General features: G+C 41.6%; 1 protein-coding gene across 1 annotated transcript in view; it reads left to right on the top strand.

The window, feature by feature from the left end:
• The first annotated feature begins 1357 nt into the window (after positions 1 to 1357).
• The window catches only part of TPRG1 (tumor protein p63 regulated 1), a 144442-nt gene continuing 119425 nt past the window's right edge, over positions 1358 to 26374 (top strand). Inside the window, exon 1 of the mRNA XM_077754545.1 lies at positions 1358 to 1410. The gene's annotated coding sequence lies outside the window, so the exon portion shown is untranslated. The remainder of the gene's footprint in view (positions 1411 to 26374) is intronic.

Below are 26374 nucleotides of genomic sequence, written 5' to 3'. Positions count from 1 at the left end.
TCCCAGCTCTCCTTAACAGCCCAGCTCTAAGGCTGCCTCCTCATCTGTGAAGCCTCCCTAGGCTGCTCCCTCCCCTGGATTCCCTCAGCACTTGTTCAGATCCTCTTTGTGGTGCTTGAGTGCCCATCATTTTCTACCTGTTTTATTTTCATGAACTTTTTTATATGCCAGAGACTGCGTGTAGTTCATTTTTCTATCCTTGTCTACACGGAGAACTGAGAATGGCCAAGATGGTCACTCAGTTAACCACTTGTTGGATGAAGACCTAAATTATGTCCTCGACATGGTGAAGGCCTGTAAAAAGACAGGTGGACCCATGATGTCTTTTCACTGCTCACACTTTATGTTGACTCTCTCTGTAGAAAAGTCTTATCTGGGTTTCGAGATTGACTCATTATGATTCAGTGACATTTTCTAATAGTTGCTACTGTGTCAACTCCTATCCTAGGTTCATTCTTAAATATTTCCTTTCGAATTCAGCATCTCTGAAGGAGGAATGATATTCTCAATTTACAGATGACCCAAGATATCAGCTCAGAATGGTAAACATATGACTTGCTAAAGGTCACAAAGCCATTAAATGGCAGACTAGGATTCACTAAGTAGATATTCTTTGATCATCATTCATTCAACACGTAGTTAGTACTTGCTACACATGGAACATTATGGGGAGTATATGGAAAAGAAGATGTGGTCACTACCCTCAAGGGGCCCACAGCCTAATGAGAGGGACATCCACTTCAGTGGAAAATAACATCATGGTTTGGGCAAACACTTTAAAAGAACCACTGACTAGAGATTCTGCGTGCACACGTGTTTGTGTTTGTTCTTATGGAGATACACTGCTCTCTCTGTCCTCTCCATTTCCGATGCAAAAGTGGTAATGATGCTCAAAATCATAACTACCCAATAAATCAAGTCATCATAAGTGAGTTCTAATAATAGGAGCAAAGGCTTCAGGCTTATGCTTCCTTACAGTTAATTGGGAGCATACAGATATCATGGGGGAATGGACAGGAGGCTGCTCCTGCTTACCCCATCAGGAGATTTCAGTCAAAGAGGAAGTTGGCAGCAAAATCCAGGACTTGGTAAAGAATGGGATGACAGAGAGAGAGAGGTGTGTCACTGTAGAACGAGAAAGGCCCCACCCACAAACCTGTCTCTGACAGGTTGAGTTTCACCCTGTAAACATCCTCAATCCTTTCATTTGCCCCTTTGTTTGAGACTGAGCAGTAACTCTCAGCCCACTTGGTGGGGCAGGGTTCAGAGGAGGGTAACAACAGAAGGGGACCCTTGTGTTAGGCTTCATCTGAGCCAACTACACTTTCACTGGCCGCTATCTATGGTCTGGCCCCCCTCATCCAAGAAGAGAAAGAAGAACCTCGAGGACCAAACCCACAGCCTAGACAGGTAAGGCCAGGTGGCTTGTCACTGGTACAGAGAAATGGGGTTTCTCTCTATGAGTCAATTTCTCCGGCCCCCTAGCTTGGGTTTCTGGTCCCCTCTACCACTGACTTGAAGTTCCATCTAGACTTGTAGTTTTCCATGACCACTGGAAAGTCCTCCACTCGTCCTTACTGCCCAGGGTTGATGAAGTTTGTAGATGAGCATTTTTCAGCCTATAAAATCACTTGACATCCTTCTCTGTATATTGATTTTGATCTCAACTGCCTTATAAGAGCAGTAGGATAGGTATCATTTTTCTCCATTCAGTGGCTTGGTGAACTGAGGCTTAGTGGATTGAAGTGATTTGTTCGAGTATGATCAGCAGGCTAAGGCCAAGATTAGCTTTGATTCCTTTTCTCTCGCTCTTCTGTGCCACCCAGCAGGTCATACCTTATCTCAAAAAGCCAGGACAAGTGAGAGGGCTTCCTGAACTGTCAAATGACAAACAAACGGTGTTATTTCTTTGCAGGCAGGTTGGGAGGAATATTTTTGATGTCATCGGAGACAGATTTTATAATGATATATAGGCTTCAGTAAATAGGGTCTGTTTCTAGAGAACAAATAAGAATATGCATATAAAGGGACCTTGCAAACTTGAAAGTAATATGCAGATATGGGGAGATGGTTCCGCAGAGCCTGAAACTTGCTCTGGCTCTCTGTATGAGAACGCTTGTGTCTGGGGCTGGATGGCACTCTCCTAATGTCAGCAGGAGAATTATGAGATGCAGCTCACAAAAGCCCTAGGGAGATATTTAGCTTTTCAGTCTTCCTGTGGTATGTGGAAAAACAGATCTCAATGGGGGAGAAACACCACCAAATCCTTTCAAATTGACTCCTGCAATTTCCTCTCTTATGACAGCTATCATTATATCTCATTGTTCTATAGTTTTAAGAAAATCTCATCTTCAGTGATTATGTAGTTTATTTTTTAAGATGCTAATTTTAGCTATAATTTTCCCTTCGTGCTCAAAAGGTTGTATCATTCTTAGTTGTGGAAGGAAATGTGTGTGTGTGTGTATACATGCGTGTGTGTGCGTGTGTCTGTTTGAGTTTGTTATGACAGTGCTAATATTCATCCCCATGAGCCCACCACAATGCAGTGGGTTGCAAAGCTACACCATCTCTGGCAGACTTCTATATATTCCTAGTGTCTATCTGGCTGTAAGGGTCTTGAAGAAGTCATTTAATCAATTAGCTTATTCAAAATAGAGAAACCGGAGCTCTAGAAAGATGACATGATGTGCACAAGGCCACATAGTCAGTGATCATTAAAGCTGTCAGTCAAACGCACCTTCCTACCTTGTGTCACTTCCCATGACCCATAGGGAATGGTGCCAGGCATCCCACGGTGGAAGCGGGAGCTGTGTCATTTTGGGGATTACAACCAGATGTCCTTTACAAGGCCTTTCAGTTGAAAGTTTTAGAGCACTTTGTCCGTTAGCATTCAGTGGAAATAGCATACCCTGTAGAATAGGGGACGTGTCTAGAGAACCCTCTTTCCTTATTAACTTGGTTCTTGTAGAATATTTCTTTCCTCCAAATTCTGGAACAACTTCTTAAGAGATCTGCAAGGACTGGTGGCATCTTCTTTTTATTCAGCCAGTCTAGATCTTTGTTCCTTCTCAAGATCTTTGATCCTTCTCAAGAGGTGTCACTCAGCTTAAATGGTTGTAATGCTGGTTGATCTTCAATTCAGAGTTGTAGAATCTAATGGCAGTGTTGAGTCCTAGAGTTCCATTAATCCAGAGGCAGAAGACCAGCTCCCACAGGTGAGCCCAGCATTAAATTGTGTTTTGTTTGTGGTACAGTGGTAAACGAAATCGAACCAGTTGTAAGTATTTAACATCCAGGAAATTCCTTGTAACAATTCAGATTGATATATCTGATGTATTTTTTTTAGTAAGATGAGGAGATTTGGTTATGGGAGTCCACATACTCACATGGAAAACATATAGGTGGGGTTTGGAAAACGTGTTTCTTGTAGGTGAAGCATGTATCCCCCAATTCTCCACATCCCCATGGGGCCTGATTTCAGCTACCAGGTATTTGCATTTGTCAGTGCTGGTCTCTTCCAATCTGTCTTGGGCTCAAATCATTCTATGTTTCAAGGAAGCCTAGTTCCACGTAATGATAGGCCGGACCACAGATCAATGTCACCAGGGAAGAGGTGAAATTAATTCTTTGGCCCTAACCTCTTATTATTTAAGAGGTAGGAAGAGAAATGATGACTTCAGCAGATCAGGTCATTGGCCCTCATACCTACCCAGGATATTAGCCAGATATCATAGCTCAGTGACTTAAGAGCTTAAGTATTCAACTACCTAACACAACTCCAGCATAACCCTCAGGTGCCTGCAAGAAAAATTGGCAAGTGCAGGATAATACTCTTTACTCAATAGATCAATGTCATAAACCTAAGAAATTATGATGTATGGTAACACATAGAATGCAACACAGAGTCCTGCATTCCCAAAGAATACAGAACAAATTGCTGAAATTCTGGAAACTAGCCCAACGGTATGTTTTCTATAATCCATTCACTAGTAAAATAATCACTTCTTGATCACTTATGGTGGATATCACCCTAAGCTGGGGGATTGAGGGATGAAGAACAATGAAACTTCCCCAAAAGGGCTTACTAATAATGAAAGTGTTCACAAAAATAACCATAACACAAGATATCTTAAATGCTGCAAGAAGAAGAAAGCCAATGTTGTTGGTTTTACTGAGGAAAGAGATACTCATGGAAACTGTGAAGGTTGCCATCGGGATGGTCGTAAGGAGGAAATGGCATTTGTCCTGGGCTTTGGACAGATAGAGGTGGGAAGAGTTTCTAGTAAAATAAGAACTAAAGCAAATTCATAAGTCAGTACTATCTGAGAGAGTACTACCTGTACTTGAGAGAGAGAGAGAGAGAGAGAGTGAGAGCACATTTGTTGTAGCTATATATAGGCCCAGTGGGACTGAGGGAATTGAGACTGGAAATGTGGGTTTGCACAAAATCTTGGGTGCCAAGGGACAGGCTAAGGGCTTAAGATCAGGCACAGCATGATGGGTTTGAGGAACATAGTAACTATTGACCAGACATTTAATCCCAGTTGATGGCTATTCAATTCTGTAACTTGGCAGTGACAGAACAGTGGTGTAGGTATCATTAACCTTAGTTTTAAGCTTTTCAAAAGAATTAAGGGGTAAAAAATGGAATTGAGCACTTAAACACAGTGGGAGGTATCAGATGCATAGGGAAGGAGGCAGAGTGGTAATATACAGAACGATTAGAAAAATGGATGAAAATATTTCTTCTTTTTTTAATAGTTTATTCTCAAGTTGGTTTCCAGATAACACCCAGTGCTCATCCCTGCAAGTGCCCTCCTCCATGCCCATCTCCCCCCTTCCCTACCCCCTACCTCCATCAGTCCTCAGTTTGTTCTCAGCATTCAAGAGTCTCTCACAGTTTTGTTTTTTTTTTTTTTTTNTTTTTCCTCCCTTGCTGCTTTCTAGGCCCCAGAATTTTGTTTCTTTCTTCTTTTTTTTTTTTTTTTTTTTAAACAAGTCTATTCCTCTGGGTTATCTGAACGTTAGATAAGTGATGTTGCATAAGTTCTTAATTTGTGGGATGTGGAGTTTTATTTTTAGTTGATAACTTTTTCCTTTGGTCTGGGAAGCAGTCACATCCTAAGGAATAGTTATAAAAAATTCTTGGATGTCCTAACCCTACGTGCTTCCATTGAAACACTGCTGGAGAATTCCACAAATATGTGAATGCTTTACTGTGGCTTACAGCATTCCTGATGGGTTGAAGGGGAGGTTTTATTTAGTCTTGTGAAGGACTCCACTCATCACCAGAACAATGTTTCTGCCCATACCACAGGTATTTGTGTAATTAACCAAACTTTTCTAATTTTATGTGCATTTTACATGCATTAATTTTATGTGTGAGATTCACATGGGTTCAGAATTGTACCCATATCTCAAAGGCCCGCTTCAAGGGAAGTAGATGGGTGATATGACAGAGTAAAGTGAGGTATTTGAACAAGATCCATTCTTTTAAAGCTATTTATTGAGTATCTGTTCAATACAAACATCTCCTCAAGTTTCATTCGTTTGAAACTATTTACTGAATATATGTTCTAGGATTTGGGAAAAACTCAGCAGTGAACAAAAACAAATGATCTCTGCCTTCAGATAGGTTACATTTCGAATGAGACGGAAAATAAATTAATCATTAGAATATACAACATGTGAGCTATAGGGGAAAAATAGGGAAAAGGATAGGAGGTCTTAGAGAGTTGAGATTTTGGTGAGGGTGCTTAGGAAGAAATAAGTTGTCATTTGAGTAAAGATTCTAGTGATAACAAGGGAGTGAGCCTTTGTAAAAAACTGGGGAAACAGCATTCCAGACATCTGGAACAGCAAGTGCAAAGGTCCTGAAACAGGAGCCGGTCTACTTGGCCCCTTTAAAAAAATAATGCATTCCGTGAACTGAGGGGGAAAATCTCTGGAAATGAAGAAAGACGACGGTGGGAGTGGGGGATAGAGACCACGATAATGCAGGTGCGATAAGACTCAATAAGGACTTTGACTTTCACTCTGAGGGAAATGGGAGCCATTTGCAGACTTTGGACAGAGGGATGACCTGGTCTGGCTGACATTTCAAAGGGACCCATTGGGGGGCGCCTGGGTGGCTTAGTCGGTTAAGCGTCCGACTTTCGCTTAGGTCATGATCTCGCGGTTCGTGGGTTCGAGCCCCTGCATAGGGCTCTGTGCTGACTGCCAGCTCAGAGCCTGGAGCCTGTTTCAGATTCTGTGACTCCCTCTCTCTCTGACCCTCCCCTGCTCACGCTGTCTCTCTCTCTCCTAGAAATAAATAAAAATATTAAAACAACAACAACAACAACAACAACAAAGGGACCCATTGGTCTGTGTGTTGAGAATATGAGGGTGGGGTGGTGAGAAGGCGGGCAGAAGCAGGGAGATTCATTAAGGAGGAATTGCTATAATCCAGATGAGTGATGCGGAACTTTGGACACGTTGCTGGTGGTGGAGAGGATGACATGTGTTTTAATCTTGTGGTTGAGATTGACTGAATGGGGAATGAGACAGGAAGGAGCCAGTGTTGACTCTAAGACTTTTGCTGAGCAACTGGTAGAAACAGTGGCCTCATATCTGAGATGGAGAAGACCATGAGAGGACCGAGTTTTGAAGGAACACTAGATTACTTTTGGGCAGGTTAAGTTAGAGATGTTGAGTAGTGAGTGAATATACAAATCTGAGATTCAGTGAGTATATCTGAGCTGAAGATAAAAAGTGGAAGCCATCAATATATACATGATATTTACAGCAATGAAATTAAATGAGATCATTGAAGGAGTTAGTATAGATGAGAGAGAGAGAGAGAAAGAGAGAGGGAAGGAAGGAAGGAAGGAAGGAAGGAAGGAAGGTAGGTAGAGGGAGATTTAAAGGCTAACTTGGATGTTGCAAGGTTTTGGCTTGGGGATGTGAGGGGAAACCAGTCAACAGCGTAGCAAAAGGGAAAAGGCATGGTGGGAGCAAATCTATGCCAGCAGAAAAGAGGTTTCTATCCCTGAAATTAGTTAGAATCCCAAGCACATGCTAATACTGAAAAGCGTTTTTCATTTACATTTTCCATAGGCAGTGTACCCCCTTTACCACCTGCACCCTGGAGCAGACCGTACCTTCTCCCCCCACTACCCTCTATTTTTCCTCTGGCTTCCCAGGAACCAAGAAGAAAAATGGAGAAGGAGCAGCCAGAGTGGTGGGTCAACACTAGGTGAGCATCATGTGCTCTGGGGTTCAAGAGCAGAAGGTTTTCTGAGGAGAAGAGGGAGGTCAGGTGGCCCAGATGCTACTGAGAGGTAGACAGACATGATGTCAGTTATCTGACACATGGCAAGCAGTGTGGCTGGTCGGATCAGGAGAGAGTGAGCTGGTGAATATAGGATGTTCTTTTTGAGGAGCTTATTTGTAGAGGGAACCAGAAAAAATGGACACAAAGTGGAGGGGAAAGAGGGAGCCTTTTGTTCCCCCTTAAGATGGATGGAAAGTATAGAAATGTACTTTTATAGAGCTTGTAACTTGATTGATACACCTACGGTATTTTCTTCATTCTACCTCTGTGAAGGAGTCTCAGTAGGGGTAATCATCTTTGGTTTGTTCAGGGAAAGAAAATAAGGCTCAGGGATTGAAGTCATCTGCCCAAAATCATACAGCACACTACTGAGAGATGGGACTCAAACCTTAGTTCTGTGAATCAAATGCATTGTTCTCTTCTCTGCCACTGCCTCATACATAATTTCGAAGATCATGTCTAGCCTTAGAACTTCTAGAAAGCTCTACAAAACTTTCTCTTTGTCATTGTTTACACACCTTTCATAAAGTCCAGGAAATTCACACTGCACAGCGATGCTTCCTGAACTGCAGCTGCTGTTATGCCAGATGCAGGATGTTTGGGGCCCTGAGAGGAAATAAGAGCTCAGCATCTGCATCAACGAATACTTGTAATATTTGGAAAGAGCCTTTCAGATGTGGTCAACACAGGACTTCGTGTTGAACCGGCTCCATGCTGGAGGATAAGAATGCAATTTCAGGGACACCTGGGTGGCTCAGTCGGTTGAGTGTCCACAACTTCAGCTCAGGTCATGATCTCATGGTTCGTGGGTTCGAGCCCTACATCGGGCTCTGTACTGGCAGCTAGCCCAGAGCCTGGAGCCTGTTTTGGATTCTGTGTCTCCCTCTCTCTCTGACCCTCCCCTGCTCACACCTGCCTGCCTCTCTCTCTCTCTCTCTCTCTCTCTCTCTCTCTCAGAAATAAATTAAAAAAAAAACATTAAAAAACAAATTAAAAAAAAAAAGAATGCAATTTCATTTGCCTGCAATTTTGGATGGATTCTCACATCAGTCTCTTCCTCTAAGAGTGAATGTATATCAATTTATTGGCACTTACCATACATCCTCTAATGTTGTCTGCTGCTTTCTTTCCAGTTGAAGGTCCTAGGCTGTCAAAGTTATATCTGTTTACATGGAGCTCCAGCCATACATTTCTGGGTCGTCAACACTGCCTGGGTCCCAACTGGGACATTAGTACTCTGCAAGCAGGGATACGTTGAAACACATATTATTTGATGCAACCCTGGAAAATGCATGTTTAGAATAAACAGCTTTGCATACCATTTGTCTTCCCCAGTGACAACTGTTCTTTCTCAGCATTCATGGAACCAAAAGGCTACCCCTAGACTAACATGTAACCTTTATCTTTCAGTGGTGGGTCATACTGGGTGCTTGGTGTCTATTTAGTGCTTTGCTTTGTGTAAGAACTCGTAGATCCATATATATCCAGACGGCTCAGCATGACTCTGAACTGCCCCTAAAATGTTCCTTTGCACTTTATACACATTACTGTCTGGGTTTTTATCCAGCCATCTTGTAATTATCTATTGGCAGATCCGATTCTTCAATAGAAAATCTACTCCTTAAGAATAGAAATTGTATTGGCAACTTTTCTTCTAGTCTCCATTTCTCTGTCTTCTCCAGTACAGTGCTTGGCATAGAGAAGCTTCCCCAAACTGCATTTGAATTAATGAATTAAATGAAGCATTTTGCACTACGTAGAGTTGCACTATGGAGATTAATCTATGTCACACAGGGAAAAAAAATAGAGTACCAAGTTCAAGATAGTCTATGCAAAATTAATGAGTTAGACAATCATACCTACAACTTTTGAAGCCAGCTGGCAAGTTTCATTTTGCTCTATAGTCAGGGATATATAAACCTGTATTAAGTGAAGTGTCTATTTTGAAAATTTTACACCATCATTACATACACCTATAACTTTCAGTAGAGTTGGTATAATAATTAAGAGCTGTTGACATTATAAACATTTGCTTAATTGTTAATGTTTTTAATAAAATGGAAGAAATCTTGTGGTCAGAAAGACAAAAAAAAAAAAAAATGAAGCTAATAAAACTCTCCAAACATACACAGACATGCTCAACCTTTCAATCTCACATCTAAAAAAAGCATTGCAAGTTAAAGCAAATATTGAGCTCATTACACCATTAATTGCAAAACATGTATATTTTTAAAATTACAAAATTCTCTTCTCTCATGCAGGAAAATTGGATAAAAGTTTTGTTATTTTTATTGAAGTATGATTGACATAACATTATATTAGTTTCTTGTGTGCAATATAGTGGTATAATACTTGTATATGTTGTGAAATGGGTCTAGTTAATGACTATCAGCATACATAATTACAAGAACCTTTTTTCTTGTCATGACAACTTTTAAGATCTCTTTTAGCACCTTTCAGATATGCAATAAAGTATTATTCACTGCAGTAACCATGCTCCACATTACATCTTAATGATTTATTCATTTTATACCTAGAAATCTGTACCTTGATCCTTTTCACTGATTTTGCTCACCCCTCAACCTCTACCAATCTTTATCTGTGAACTTGGTTCTTTGTTTTTGTTTTAGATTTCACGTATAAATGGGTTTCATATTCTACAGAGTCTTGAATTATACAACACTTTTGGAAGAGGTAGTTTGGCCATGTATATAAAACACCTTAACGTGAAAAATCTTAGACTCTGAAAAAAGTAAGGATTTTGAAAAGTTTTATGATTACAGTCATTAAAAAAACAAAGTAAAAAAGCAACAACATGAATAAAAAACAATAGGTCATGAGTTAAATATAGATGATTGCATAACAGAACCTATACAGCCACTAGTATATTGTTGTAGGAAATTATTTATTAGCTGAGTAGTTTAGCATAGTGGTAGAAAACAGGGCCTCGGGTTTGAGAGAAGTTTGATCAACTTAGAGCACTTACCACTTACTGTATGACCCTGAGCAAATCCTCAGTCTTTCTGAGTTCAGTGTCCTAATCTGTAAAATGAGGATAATTTGAATACCTGTACCACAGGGCTGTGGTGAGCTTGAAATGAGCCAGTGCAGTTAAAGCCAAGCATTTGCCACACAAGATACTCAATATATTAAGTGTACATACAATGTATTACTCGATATCTTAAGTATAAAGGGCAGCTTTTGAAACAATATTTACAGCATAACTTCATTTTTGAAGTAAAGAAAAAAGATACTGTCTACAGATAAAAGTAGAAGTCTTAAAGGATACACATCCAAATGACTTTCATTCTCTCTACATCGTAGACTCAGGGGAAGACTTCTTTTCCTTCTTTAGCTTTTATGTATGACCTACAATATAACAAGAAAAGTTAAATGGTTCCAAATAATCATAAGCATCAGTCCCTATAGATGTACATTTATCAATGCACTGACTTGAACATTGTCAAGCCACCAAAATCTCCTTGAACCATTGTCATCAAGGCCGTATGTGGTTGTTGGGTAGTGCTAGTCTCATTACCTTCAGGTTCCCCGTGCTCCTCTGCCCTTGACCCATGCCATATCCCATGAGGTGTGTATTGGAAACATTCACTAAGCATACTTCCCTTGAGAACATGGGAAGTTGATATTGGGGTAGAATACAAAGCAGCACAAAGAATGATTTCTAACCTACAGGAGCCTACAGTGTGTCCCTGAGGGGGAAGGAACACTTACCTTACAGTGCTGGTAATGCTTCACCTTGTTGAGGAGATCCATCCATCTCAAATGAGTTTGGGTAGCCAGGGAAAGCTTCCTTAAGAAGGTAGGGTGGAGCTACGAGAGGGACTTTAGAAGCAAGTCTATTTCCATAGCCCACAGGTATTATAATCGATGCCTAGGATGAAGCCCTTCCAAGCTCCCTATCACCATTACCTTTGATGATATTTCTTGTATAATTACCTCTTTCCCCATCATTTTCTGAGGCCTTTGATGTTTATTCTTATATTTCAAGAAAGTCCTTTTATACCCATAACCCTACAACTCTGACTTATATTTCCTTGGTACACATCCGTGAAACATTATTTTTTCACAGTTTTCTTGCCTCTATCCTAAGTATAATATATGTATAAAATAGATATGTAAAAAAATAGATAATTTAGAAAAATGTAAAAAAGAAAGCAAAAATCATCCATAAGCCAGCCATGCAGAGATAATCATTCATAACATTTTGGTGCATGTGTTTCTAATACATGTGTGGGTGATTTTTTAATATAATATTTTATAATCTATACTTCTGTTTCATAATAATATATCTTTTCATGTCAATTAATATTTGACTACAGGCTTATGCTGTGATATCTTTTACAACTTCCTCCTCCTAGAGAGAAGCTCATTTTAACAGTTGAGTGTTAATTGCTAGTATTTTTCTTGGCTTATTTATATATATCTCAGGTGTAAAAAATAAAACCGTAGTGGGATGGCTCAGTCGGTTGAGCAACCGACTTTGGCTCAGGTCATGAATTCATGGCTCTTGAGTTTGAGCCCTTCATCAGGCTCTGTGCTGACAGCTCAGAGCCTGGAGGCTGCTTCAGATTCTGTGTGTCTCTCTCTGCCCCTCTCCCATTTGCTCTCTGTCTCTCTATGTCTCCCTCTCTCAAAAACAAAAGTAAATAAATAATTTTTTTAAATAGTAAAAAATAAAGCCATAGGTTATATATAGCTTTGGACTCTGCTTTTTAACTTAAAATTACTCTGTGAGTTATTTTAAAGTTTATTTATTTGTTTTGAGGGAAAGAAGAAGTGAGAGGCAGAGAGAGACGGAGAGAGAGAATCCCAAGCAAGTTCTATGCTCAGCACAGAGCCTAATGTGGGGCTTCATCTCATGATCATGAGATCACAACCTGAGCTGGAATCCAGTGTCAGATGCTCAACTGATTGAACACCCAGGTGCCCCTATTCTGTGAATGTTTATATGTCATTTAACTGTCTTAAACATATGACTTCTAATGGTTGCATTTTATTCCATTATGGGTGTGTACACATATATGATACAGCTACTGAAACCAGGCAAGGAGTTCCGAAGTTCTCACCATTCAGTGTTTTTGCTTGTTGAATTAAAAACCAAAACTGAGGGGCGCCTGGGTGGCTCAGTTGGTTAAGCATCCAACTTGGGTTCAGGTCATGATCTTATGGTTCGTGGGTTCTGGCCCCGCGTCGGGCTCTGTGCTGGCAGCTAGCCCAGAGCCTGGAGCCTGTTTCAGATTCTGTGTCTCCCTCTCTCTCTGACCCTCCCCTGCTAACGCTCTCTCTCTCTCTCTCTCAGAAATAAATAAAACATTAAAAAAATTTAAAAAATAACAAACAAAACCGAAACAATCTACTAGCTTGTTTTTATTCATTTCTTATCCCTGCTGCTCTTAAAGATGTGACTCTCTATAAATAGGACTGTAAAGGACTATGAAGTCTTGGTTTGTGCTGGGATAAAGTGATCAAAATAAATGTATTCCAACCTTGTTATTTTTGGTATTTGACCTGCTTTGCAAATGGCCTCTTGGCTCTCCATTTTGATTTAGAATGGGGACTCCAAACCAGGCTTGTGTGGAGTCTTAGACTAGCAGAGCTGGAGGAAACATGGAGGCCAAGTAGTTGAGTCCCCTCTTATACATGTGCAAAAAACAGTGCCCAGAGAGAAGAGATGACTCACTTCTGAGTCAGTGGACTCAGACTTACTGTCCAAGCCTTGTATGAAAGCATATAAGGCTTTCCCCACCGTCACCAGTTACTTCATGCTCTGTTTCCAACTGTTCCAATGCCTCTAACATAGATTCCATTGATCACTAGACTTCTACATTCCTTCTCTTCAAACCTTTAAACTATGCTTTAAGACTCTACTATAGTTTAGGTATTTGCTAGGCCTTTAGAGCCATTAGTTTCTCTAATTCAGATACCGTCCTGCAAGGTAAATATTGGATCCACTTCACTTTTGAGAAAACAGAGGCTAAGGATTCTTAAATTGCTACCCAACTTCAGGCAGCTGGTAAGTTGCAGAGTCTGGATTGAAGCCCAGGGCTGTCTGACTCCAAAGCTTTCTCTACTGTGCCGGTCTATTTCCCGATACAGGAATTGATTACATGAAATGAATCAATTTATGTCTTTACTGTTTCTTGTCTATTGTCTCGTGGAAGGATTGACTTAATTAATTCTGCTAACATTTGTGCCTTTGAGTTGTGGGTCAGTGATTTCGACACATCCTCCGCAAAGTTGTGCTTAAATCAAATGCAGACATCTTTCAGGCTGTGGTAGAGGAAGCTAAGTTGTGTAGCTTAACCACTCCTACTGATTGGCTGAGCTCCCAAACAGGATTGAAGTTGAACAACTGAAAACAAACAAGAACTAAAGTTTTGCCAGAGTTGAGGGGAATAAAAAGCATGAAAGGAAAAGAAAAAAGAACCTGTTTAATATCGTGCAAATGATGTCATCTCTGCTAAGAGAGAGGATGCATTTCAGGGAGAAGCATGAAGATCAGTCCTTGAAAAACTAGCAGGTGTGAAGGAAATTTAGGGCTGTGTTTTGGGATGTGGATTCCCTTGGCCAGACATTTTCTCTTGACCTCTTCTCAAAGAAAGATGAGTTATATCATGACTTTCACGTCTGTTGGTACAATAGAGGGAGAAAAATGGGAAGTGTTTAATGCTGGTTTGTTTCAGACCAGTGTTTCCGAGTCTGATCTATGTCAAGATCAGGTTGGTGTGGAATGGCTCCCTTCAACAGCTGCTTCTCTCTGCCCCTCGCCCAAGGCCACTCTTCAAAACAAGGGGATGGCTACCTCTTCTCCAACTCCACACCCAATGCTGTGACCTTCTGCTGGAAACCTGTAACTTCTGTCAAATTACTCTGTCCTGTCCATTTGTAACAAGGGGCTTTATTCTCAGAGGAGCTCTTCATTTGAAGCACACTGGACCTACCTCTCTAAGACAAATGCTTCTCCTACCCTTTTTCCCTTACAGAATTTACGTAACAGATTCGTAACTTGTGGCCTGCATAGCAATTTCATAACCTTGTGATAAAACTTGCCCAAGAGATACTATCTTTCTCCATCTCTCAATTCTTTTGATTATATTATTTCCTGAATACAGCCTTTGCATATCAGTGGGCAGATAAAAGCCATTGCCCAATAGCCCAACTCTCTGTGTAGAGAAAATAGTCTCTATCTGTGCATGAATTTTATCCTTCTTCTGACTTTAATTTTCTGAGAATTTCTGAAGGCCAAATTATGATGCATTTTATGTATGAAACAGAATTTATTTTATCTTTGATGGTGGGTGCTGGAGAATGAAAGAGCTGTGATGAAAATGTGTGTGCTTAAAAAACCTTTAAGTTTTCAAATGTTTTGGCTAGAACTAATACTTTTTTTAAACTTTATCTTCTTAAAAGTATTTTTGTTGTAGGGGTGTCTGGGTGGCTCAGCCGGTTAAGTGTCTGACTTGATTTCGGCTCAGGTCATCATCTCATGGTTTATGAGATTAAGCCCCACATCAGGCTCTGTGCTGACAGTACAGAGCCTGCTTATGTCTCCCTCTGTGCCCTTCTTCCCACCTCTCAAAATAAAGAAATAAATACACCAAAAAATAATTCTGGTTGTAGAAAATTAGAAAATATAATTAAGGGGAAATAATCTATAATCCCATTATTTGGAGAAAACCAATATTAGCAATTTGCTGGATATCTTTATAAACTTTCTTTTACACACATTTATATTTTTTATTTATAAAAACTAAGATCGTGCTCTGTCCTATTTATAGTCTTTAAAAATATACCTGGAGGTCTTTCTATTGTATTTGTACTATATTTATTATATCAGCTACATAATATCCTATCTAAATGACATTAGCTATTGTAAATAAATTATAAATAAAACAGTATTGCTATTTAAAAGGGGTTGGCATTGCCAGTGGAAGATGATGAGTTTAAAATATAGCTGAGATATCAGTTATTGTAAATGATATCTCTCTTTATTTCTTTGTTCCGATATACCAGCATAGATTCTAATGATGTACTGGTTAATCTCACTCTCTTTATCATGTGACCGAAGTCTATAGATACATAATGTTATTAGTGAAACAAAGTAACAGTCTTAGAGATGCCTATATTGGGTGTGATGTTGAACTACCATTAAGTACACTCTCTCCTACATTGAAGATTCTATTCAGTCACTTCTAGTGTGAAAGTTGATGTCAGCTACTCTCTTTTTCTTTTTTTCTTTTTTATTTTTTTTATTTNGTTTCATGTTATTATTTAATATCTTCTTTGGTACAGCACAGGAGCAAATCCTTTGTGCTTATCGCAAGCATTCTTTTTATATTCTGGGTATAAATTCTTTATCATATATCTACTATACATATGGCTTTCTCTTTAATTTTCTTAACACTGTCTTTTGAAGAACATGTTTTAACATTGTCTTTTATTTTTTTAAATTTTTTTAAATGTTTTATTTATTTCTAGGAGAGAAAGAGAGAGAGACAGCGTGAGCAGGGGAGGGTCAGAGAGAGAGGGAGACACAGCCTGAAACAGGCTCCAGGCTCTGAGCTGGCAGTCAGCACAGAGCCCGACGCGGGGCTCGAACCCACGAACCGCGAGATCATGACCTAAGCGAAAGTCGGACGCTTAACCGACTAAGCCACCCAGGCGCCCCACTTTTTCTTTTTTTAAAAAATTTTTAATGTTTATTTATCTTAGAGAGACACACACATGGTGCGAGTGGAGGAGGGGCAGAGAGAGAGGGAGACACAGAATTCGAAGGTGGCTCCAGGTTCTGACCTGGCACCACAGAATCCAACACGGGGCTCAAACCCACAAACCAGGAGATCATGTCCTGAGCTGAAGTTGGACATTTAACCGACCGAGCCACCCAGGCACCCCAACTCTCTAGCATTTTCTAATAATTTTATCCACTGGCTAGGCTTTGGTGAGAAAATTACTATTTCTGTACAGAATTTCACCATCAAGCATTAATGCATTTGGAGCCTGGCATTGCCTATTTTTGGAGAGATGCCAGAGAAGAAGTGATAAATAGTATTAACCAGGGATAGTACTGGGTATTAGAAATTGTCACCAGCTCATTAAGAAGGGAAAATTGAACTTCCCTCATGGTCAACAGGAAATATATTTTGGAGACTGTCACACATTTCAGGGAACTCCTTAAACACCACGAAAGATCACAGTTGAAGTTGTTAGATGTAGAGATTCTGCCAAACAGTAACATAGTGCACCAGCCTAGTTTTGGTGATACTTATCTCAAAAGAGAAGATCTACAGAGTGGTCAGACTTATCCATTCAGTTGAGCTTTTCCATTCACAAATAGGACATGTTACATAAGCCACAGATGTTCTTTCCTTGTACTGGTGTTCTGAAGGAATGCTCTGGAGGCGGGACTTGACACAGGAAGCATGTGTACAGGTGACTCTGGCAGAATCAGCACCAAAGTCTGGCCCTGTGGGCTTTGTTTTCTATCTAGTGCCCCGGCCTAGCTGGAACAATCACATCCTGGGAAGATCTGGCACATCCCTGGTCCACATACACTGCCTTTTCTCACTAGCACTCCCCACATCTTGTCGGTAGCTTTGCCTTCGTCAAGATAGGAATTGGCCTTCCCTAAGAGCTTCGGCCAGGGCCACGTCCTTTTGGCATCATTTAGGGACTGTCAAAAGCCCCTGGTCAAATTATATTTCATTGCCCCCTCCTCCTTCTACGATAATATACTAATGACTCTTCGAGAGATGTGAGATCAAGGCGCTCCATCATATGCAACGTATTTTCCCAATGTTTTTATTTGATCTTCACAAAAATCTCAGAGATTAGGACAGGCATCAGCATGCAGCTTTTCACAGATAAAAAGAATTTGAGAGACATTATTACAACATACGTGTGCACTTAATATATGAAGATGACACTGTTGACCTCACTCACTAATGACTGTTTTGATTGATTTTTCCCTCATCCATGTTCCTGCTGCCTACTTCATCGCTCGGGGAGTGAAGTCATACATTTGCAAAAGGCTGAGCAAAACCAAATGGCGTCCCTCCCCAGCAAACTAACCTTGAGATCCACCTTCACAGAACCAAGAAAATGGGACTCTCATCTGTAGCATTTTCTCAGTGCATTTCCTATTTATTCTGTGTCATGCTGCTTATTGCTTTAACAGTAGATATAGCAGACCACACACATTATCTTCACTTTCTAATATTCTGGACTTAATGTGCATACAATTTACTCATGTGAGTATATAGTTTATATTTTCTTAGATACTTATATATTTTGTTTTGTTTTCTTACTAAAATACATAAAAAGAAAAGGCACTTTGTGATGGATGTTATTGTTCCTCATCTGTCTCTTATCTAGTTACAGCAAGCTAATATAAACATTTTTTAAACTGTTTATTCATTAGAGTTTTGAACCATTCACTTTTTTCTTGGAACCATTCACTTTTCTTAAAGCATCTTATAATGAATCTGAATGTCCTTCTTGAAACAGAACTGCTCTCATTTCTCCATACGTGTATGCTGGCCTTCATTATTTGCATGGGAGAATAATGCTCTATGTTAGCTCTCTTGTCTCTTCCCTTTCTGGGTGGTGCTCTGTGGACCTTCTTTGATCCCCTAGACATCTATAGAACAAGCTGAGACCCAGGTGTTAACATTCTCACCCATGAGGAGGGGAACTGGGTCAGAGCTGCCTTGAAATGATATTACTCTAACAATTTCTTTCTTTTTTTCAGTGTTTTCATTTATTTCTAGGAGAGAGAGACAGCGTGAGCAGGGGAGGGTCAGAGAGAGAGGGAGACACAGAATCCGAAACAGGCTCCAGGCTCTGAGCTGGCAGGCAGCACAGAGCCCGACGCAAGGCTCGAACCCACGAACTGCGAGATCGTGACCTAAGCGAAAGTCGGACGCTTAACCGACTAAGCCACCCAGGCGCCCCCTAACAATTTCTTGTAGCTAAATTATTTTTGTCCTGTTCGATGTCTTGTTTCACATTCAGCATTGGACCTCAATGTGTATTTCATTATTAAAACATGGACTGTCTCTCAGTTATGGTGACCAACAAGATGAGAAGTGAGCAACATCTGTTTTTAAGGCTGCAGGCTCCCCTATCTGGTCTTAGCTCATCCCTTCCAAGTGTTTGTTCTCAAATGTTGCTCTTTGGTTTCAGGATAAGTTCTCCTCTGCTCCCTCCATCCCTAGAAGTGTTCTCAGGAGAGGGTCTCATGTTTGTTACCTACCCGTCAAGGTAGTTTGAGGCAGAAGTGACTTCTTCCTTGCTCTGTCTCTGGTGGCGCAGATGTCTTCTGTGACGTTTGCTATGACTGAGCTCACTGTCCTGCACAGATGGCTAAGTATCCATAGGCACAGATGAGGGGATGGTTCATTCTGTCACAGAGCTCACAATTTACTCATGGAGACCAATGACAGCGCGTGACTAAAGAACCGGTTGGTAAAAGATCATGGCGGCTAAAGAACATAGGTGAAATTGCACTTCTAAATTGCTATTCCTGTTAAACTTATGGGAACCGGTTAAGTCTGAGCCTGGTTCAGAATAAAAGGTTTCAAATCTTCTCCTTTCGGGCCTGATTCCATCATACCTGAGAAAAGAGACTTTTAAGCTGAACCCCCTTGGCATTTTCTACCATGGGTGCTCCTTGGAATAAAGATATTTATTACTGATCCATTTGTTTAGTTAATATATCTTGAATGCTTTTTATGTGCTCTCCTTGGTGCTAAGCATACCGCAGTAAGAAAACCCTGTCCCAGGGCGCCTGGGTGGCTCAGTTAGTTAAGCCTCTGACTTTGGCTCAGGTCATGATCTTGCAGTTCTTGGGTTCAAGCCCTGTGTCAAGCTCTGTGCTGACAGCTAGCTCAGAGCCTGGAGCCTGTCTTTGGATTCTGTGTCTCCCTCTCTCCCTGACCCTCCCCTGCTCACACTGTCTCCCCCTCCCTCCCTCCTTCTGTCCCTCTCTCTATCTCTCTCTCAAAAATAAACAAAACATTAAAAAAAGGGGGCGCCTGGGTGGCTTAGTCGGTTAAGCGTCCGACTTTCGCTTAGGTCATGATCTCGCGGTTCGTGGGTTCGAGCCCCCGCATAGGGCTCTGTGCTGACTGCCAGCTCAGAGCCTGGAGCCTGTCTTTGGATTCTGTGTCTCCCTCTCTCTCTGACCCTCCCCTGCTCATGCTGTCTCTCTCTCTCCTAGAAATAAATAAAACATTAAAAAAAGAATGAAAGAAAACCCTGTCCCTATCATCAGAGACCTTATGAACTAGTGAGAAGGATGTGAAAGTTCAGACACATTAAGAGGTAGCTGTAATATAGCGTGTAAGTACTGTCGTAATGATACACATGGTCTACATGGGGAAACAGTGGAGAGGCATGCAGCCCCATGGGACAAGATTGGTCAGGGAAGCCTCTAGCTTCCTGCTTTCTAAGTTGAGACAAGAAGGGTAGCAGCTTATCAGATAAAGGAAATGAGAAGGAGCTTAATGGGTTTATGAGTCTAGAGACAGAGTAGTATGGCTGAAGTATAGCCTCTGAGGGCTGTGGTATGGCATGGAGGATGGGAAAGCAGATAGAGAAAAAAAAGGAGGGAGTAGACTTGGTGAGACATGCACTTCTACAAGTTATTGGGAGTTCAAATCATACCTACCATGCTCAGGAATTCACATTTTATTTGGAGTGCAATGGAGATACATTGAAGGTTAAGTGGCCAGTGACCCAATCTGATTTGTATTTCAGAAAGATTAGATTTCCTGCTGTGTGCTGCATAAATTTGAGAGAAATATTAGAGATAGACCAGTTAGAGGACGTTTATAACGATCCATAAGAGGTGAGCTAAGGCCGTGGCAATAGGAGTGGAGCAAAGAAGAGAATTCAGTAGATATTAAAGAATTAAGAGCTATAGGATTAGGTGCCTGATTGGTAAGTATTGGACAAGAAGAGAAAGCCAGGCAGTTTTCTGGCCTGAGCAGCTGTACAGCTGTGATCTCATTCACTGAGATTGGAATAAAAAGGAGGAACAAGTTGATGGAGGCAGTAAGAAGACGATGAGTTCATCTTCGGATAAAGGGAGTTTGAAGTACCTGTGAGTTAATAAAGGTGACATGTCCAGTGGGTAGTTGTTTAGATGGATTTGATCATGGGAGAGAGCTCTAACTAGAGTTACAGATTTGGGGCTCACAGATCTATTGATGATGGTTAAACAGTGAGAACAAAGGAGGCTGCTTAGGGAGAACATCCAGACTGTGCCCTGACAAACACCAGCATGTGATACCAGTATGTGTTTTGTGTTTGTGGCAGGGTCTCCATCAAAGAAATTAAACACAGCGAACAAACAAGTAGAAACAACACTGGGAGTCTGTAGTTCCAAGGAACAGAAGGAAATAAGATTTCAAGAAAGATGAGGTCAACAGTCAGTAGTGCAAAAGAAGGTCAAGGAAGATAAAGGATGGAGGGTATCTACTGGATTCAGCCAGAAGAGCTTTGTCGAAAGTATTCCAAAGCTATACAGACTGAAAAACAAATTTCTGTGGATTCAGGTGTGAACGAGATAAAACTAAGCAGAAATCATGGGTGGACCATTTTTTTGAGAAGCTTGATCATGAAAAGCAAGAGAGTTTTCATCTTTCTTATGCTTATACGTTTGAAAGGAATAAATGTTCTCTTTTCCTTCTGGTAATCCTTGAGATATCTGAAGAGAGTGGTCTATGTCCTCCATATTTTCTTTCTTTTCAACTAAATCTCTCCAGTTCCTTCTAGTGTTCCTCATGTGACACAGTCAGTGGTCCCTCACTATCTGTGTAGTAACCTCTTTAGACTAAAGGGGAAGGTCATCTCACAGGCCATGGGTTGAAATGACGTCTGGTCATGGAAATAGAAGAGGGAGAATTTGAGAAGCGTCTGTCGATACCATGAAATCTCTCTTTGTTAATTCAATGAACAGACACTTTCCCGTGTGTCAGATATATACCAGGAGCCCCTGACAGAGGAAATAATGGTTGATGTGGGCTTTAGAACAGCATCTCTGAGACAGCTCCTCAGAGACAGGCTTTTTGGCACCAAGAGAGAGCTAACCTCATATTCTTGGGAAAAGGAGTCATTGTGAAGAGCAGGTTTCTCTCCTTCAAAGGTCAGCTAAGGATTCCTAGGAATTGGAGACAATAAGAACAGAAAAGAGGAGCCCAAAACCCTGCCTCTTCCTCTAACTTGCTTTGTAACCTGAGGTGTAAATCGCTTTTCTGAGCGTCTGGTTTCTTATTTGTAAAATGAGGGTGTTGTCAGATAGTGAAAACGTCTGGCAGTGGTCATGGATTCCACTGTAGGAAGCCAACTGAATATTTATTTTGAGAAAAATAATCCTGTCAATGTGCCAGTAATATGGTATATTTTGACCTACGTGAATGTTACGTGAGCATGTTTATTTAACAATCTTTCATTGATCTGCATATTTATGATTTTTTGAATGCACGTCATCCGTCAGTAAAAACGATTATATTAAAAATGTCATCAGAATAATAAATGGTGTAGTTTTATTTTGGGAGGGGGAGGAAATACCATTGTCAGTATTTGGATGGATGTCTTTCCCTGAATTTCACAAGATCTTACATGAGAAGCTGCAGTTGGCCTAGCAGGAAACCCAGGCTTCGGAGCGACTTCCTTAAACAAAGCTCCCAGCCAGGAGCGTCTGGTCGTATAATGTGTGCTAGCACTGCTCCCTGGCACTGAGACTATCACTGGGGAGTCAGTAATCCTGGTGACATAATCCACACACTCCCCTGGGATGTCCCAATCACGGGAGAGACCTGTTCTAATTACTAAGTATTGTCACCATCTGAATCAGCAGCTTCAAACTCAGGGAATCTATTGACTTTGCAGAGGGAAGAAAAGAGGCTGCTTTAGGCTGAATTGTTGCCGTTCATTGATTCTTTTCATTTCTCCGCTGCTTTCATTCTCACTTGTGCTGGAGAAAATATCAGAGAGCTTATAGGCCCCTTTAAAATATGTCATCTGGACCCGACAGCTTTTTTCTGGTCAATTCCTTGAAGGCTGATTTTTTTTTCTTTCTTTTGGAAGGAGTTGGAAGGCTAGTGATTTTAGCCTTAATTATTCTCCTTCCCAGGAGGGGAATTCTACTACTTTTCTGTCCTTCTCCTACGTTAGGCTCTTCATGCTCAGGCCATCTGCAAAGTAGGACACTTCTGCTATTGCCTGAGATAAGTCACTACAAGTGACTCCTGGCTTATAGGTTGGCTTTCTTCTTTTTCAAGCACATCCTCCACCAGCTCCTCCACGACTCACAAATCCTTGTATGGGTTCATATTAATAACTACCTTCGGAGTTTATCTTTGTGGGAGAACTCCATTTGTTTGGGGTGTGTTGACGGTGGGGGGGGAACCTGGGTGACTTGGATATGTAGACGAAACAGATATGTCCTTCAGATAATAAGCACACACAAGGAAGAAATTGTTACCCTGGATGAAAGGAGACACAGATGAATGGTACAAGGTTGGACTGTGTGCAGTGTGACTCACCCCTCCATGGCTTCTCTCAGTCTTTAGCGATGTTGTGAATCTCACCAAGTGTCTGGGGCAAGTGGAACACTTCCCGTGGCAGCCCTGATTCTGCATTTGGGTTGGCTGTGAGGGGGTTGTCCCAGCAGGGATGGAGGTGTGGTGACATCAGAGAGGAGGCGTGAGGAGGACTTCAGACTTTCATCCTGTCAGAGAGCAACGGTCTTAACCAAGTGTCACCAGCTCCTCAGGGGGTGTGGGCAGGAGGTGAACAGCTGGTGTCTCAGTTATAACACACCAAATTACCTGTCGTCTTTTGAACACACCCCTCTTCACAGCTCACAGCTCTGAGAGGAATGTCCTTTCCTGTCTCTAATATGCAGTCAGCTCTGAGGTGCCTTTCTCTACACCTCTAAAGTTCACACTCTCAGCCCTCTCTCCACTCATCCCTGCTAATCATCCTTCTGTTTCCACAGAATTTGTGCACATTCTCCTAGCACAGCTCTATCACCGAAGTCTGCAGTTTTCTACTAGACTATGAGCTTCTCTGAGGAAAGACTGTCATTTCTTTCTGTCCTTCCTTCCTTCCTTCCTTCCTTCCTTCCTTCCTTCCTTCCTTCCTTCCTTCCTTTCTTTCTTTCATGTTTATTTTTGAGAAAGCACAAGTGAGGAAGTGGCAGAGAGAGGGGGACAGATGATCTGAAGTGGGCNTCTACTAGACTATGAGCTTCTCTGAGGAAAGACTGTCATTTCTTTCTGTCCTTCCTTCCTTCCTTCCTTCCTTCCTTCCTTCCTTCCTTCCTTCCTTCCTTCCTTTCTTTCATGTTTATTTTTGAGAAAGCACAAGTGAGGGAGTGGCAGAGAGAGGGGGACAGATGATCTGAAGTGGGCCCTGTGCAGACAACAGCAGTGAGCAGGATACAGAGCTCAAACTCATGAATTGCCAGATCATTCATGACCTGAGCCAAAGTTGGATGCCCAATGGACTGAGCCACCCAGGCACCTCTGTGGCATGCATTTCTATGTGTGTCTGTGTCTGTGTGCGTCCAGAAGATGTTACCATTCATGCTGTGCACAGGCTTCATTACCAAGCCTGCATTTACTGAGCATCATGTATGAGGTATGAGGAAAGTGCCAGCAGCAATGGATCTGATGTAAGTCTTGCCTTTCAGTCCTAGACCTGACAGAGAAATAAGCAGGACATCCATTTGAGAACTTGTAATGGGCGCCTGCTCTGTACTATGCCCATGCCAACTGTGGGCTATAAAGATGGGTGCTCAGAGTCGCTTATGGCCCAGGAGTGAAGATAGGGATATAACGGTGATTACACAACAGTGAGATAAATGCTACAAGTCAGGAACTCAAGCCCTACCATAACCCCTGCTGGGAGTGCAGTGGAAATGTTCATGGAAGTGTGCAAGGAAGCTACTCAGGGAGTCACAAGGGATCTCTAATCTAGCAAAGTTCTCTATTCAATAGCTTTGTCTTTATATGTTCTTTTCCATATACATTTTTTGAAGAACCCCTTCTAAAAATTAATATCTTGTGGGAGAGGCTCAGTGAACCTCTACATATTTTCCTTCTGAAATACCAGAAGACTTATTGGGGCTCGAGCATGTCTCTGGCTGTGACCTGGGTGAGGTGCCCAGTGGATGTCCAGAGTAGCTCTGGTCAGTGGAGATGGTCATTTGCACTAGCAGGAAGCCGGAGGCCAAACACCCCAGAGTCTTCACAATGGACACCCAAATTCATGATGTCACAGTTCTCTTCCTCTGACACTTGACCTGTGAATCTCAAGGGAACTGCCATATTCATTGGAGTCATATAATAAAGATGAGATGGGGGAAACCATACATGAGCAACCTCTCCAGTCTTAGATCTAGAATATTCTGGGCACTGGAGAAAAGTCCATCAAAACTGGTGCAGTGATTAAGCTGGAAGGCATCTTGGAAATAATTTCTCCAACAATTTTCAGACTTTGCTGTGTTGTTCTCCCCAGATGAAAGCCTCAGAAGGGTCCAAAACCAGAGAAGTGGATCTGCCATGATGGAAACGGGCTAGTCATTTATGCAAATCATAAATCTGGCCTCTCGTTTTGCAGATGAGGAAGCTGCAGTGCAGAAAGAGGAGTGACTTCCCCAGGGTTACCCAGTGAGTGAGTGGAGGGANCCCGTGTTGAATGAAGGTCCTAGCAGGGGAGCACAGGGCAGGGAGTAGGGGCGGCCGGGAGGGAAGAGACCCTGCATCAGTTCAACTTTCGCCCAGGACACGGAACAGCCCTGCTGGTGCCCTATCACGAATGTACAAAATGTGAAATTGCGAAGACGTGTTTGCCAATTCTCTTATCTCAGCTGGCACAGAGGAGGCCTTGTTGGGGTTTCGAGGTGTGAGATTATTGTTTATCCAGCGCGCATCCCTTGGCTGTTCTCGCAGAGGCTCAGCAAAGCTGCGCATACAAATTCACATAAATTACCTTTATGAAATGTCAGACTTCAAAGCAGATTTTTATTTTGGGGATGTGCCTCGAGAATGTTAACCCCTTCTAGTGGGAAGAGATGTCACCATCAGAAAAAACAGTTGACTTCTTTGAAAGCAACACAAGCAGATGAACTTACTCCCACGCTCCCTCCCTAGCCCAGCACTACCTCACCTGCAAGAGGTAGCAGTTCTTACTCGCAAACACATGGAGTTTTCTTTTTTTAAATGTTTATTTATTCTGGGGGCAAACACATGGAGTTTTCTTTTTTTAAATGTTTATTTATTCTGGAGGGAGAGGGGCACAGAAAGAGAGAGAGAGAGAGAGAATCTCAAGTAGTCTCTAAGCTATCACCACAGAGCCCCACTCAGGGCTCCATCCCACGAACCATGAGATCATGGCCTGACCAGAAATCAAGAGTTGGACGCTCAACCAACCATGCCATGCAAGTGTCCCAAACCATGGACTTTTCTAAGCTTCTGGCTAGCCCACACATACTCCTCTGGATTCAGTATTTTTAATTCTGTAGTGCCCATAACTTCATTCTTTATTGCCTTTAACTTCTTTTTAATGGACTAAATGGATAGTTCAGGGGAGACACAGAACCCATCTTGGCCTCTGATTCCCCATGTACAGAACGTGGGGGTTAACATAGATGAGTGTCTCCTAACTAAGCATTCCGTCTTCCAGAAGATCCAGAGAGGTAGTAATGGGGATACTCAAGTAGCTATTCACATTTCAAAAGCTTTGTGGAAATCAAAGGTACTTGCCATAGCATTGCATGGGGTTATTAAAAAAAAAAAAAAAAGCCCATGGATACTTATGGAAATATATGGAGAAGACACAGAAAGTAAAGAAATTAAGGGAGAAACAGCAGTTCAGCCTTGCCAAGGAGGCAGAGAGGGTGAGGAGCCAAAAAGGACTTCTTACAACCTGATGGAAAAAGAGAGAAGGCAGTGCTGGAGAGGGGTACGCATGGCCGCCAGAAAGAGGTCCACCACGAAACAGCCCTGAGTTTTACTGGTATCTCTC

The sequence above is a fragment of the Crocuta crocuta genome, unplaced genomic scaffold (genome assembly GCF_008692635.1).
Source record: "Crocuta crocuta isolate KB4526 unplaced genomic scaffold, BGI_CrCroc_1.0 scaffold70, whole genome shotgun sequence".
NCBI lineage: Eukaryota > Metazoa > Chordata > Mammalia > Carnivora > Hyaenidae > Crocuta > Crocuta crocuta.
This window is presented reverse-complemented; position numbering and strand designations above follow the sequence as displayed.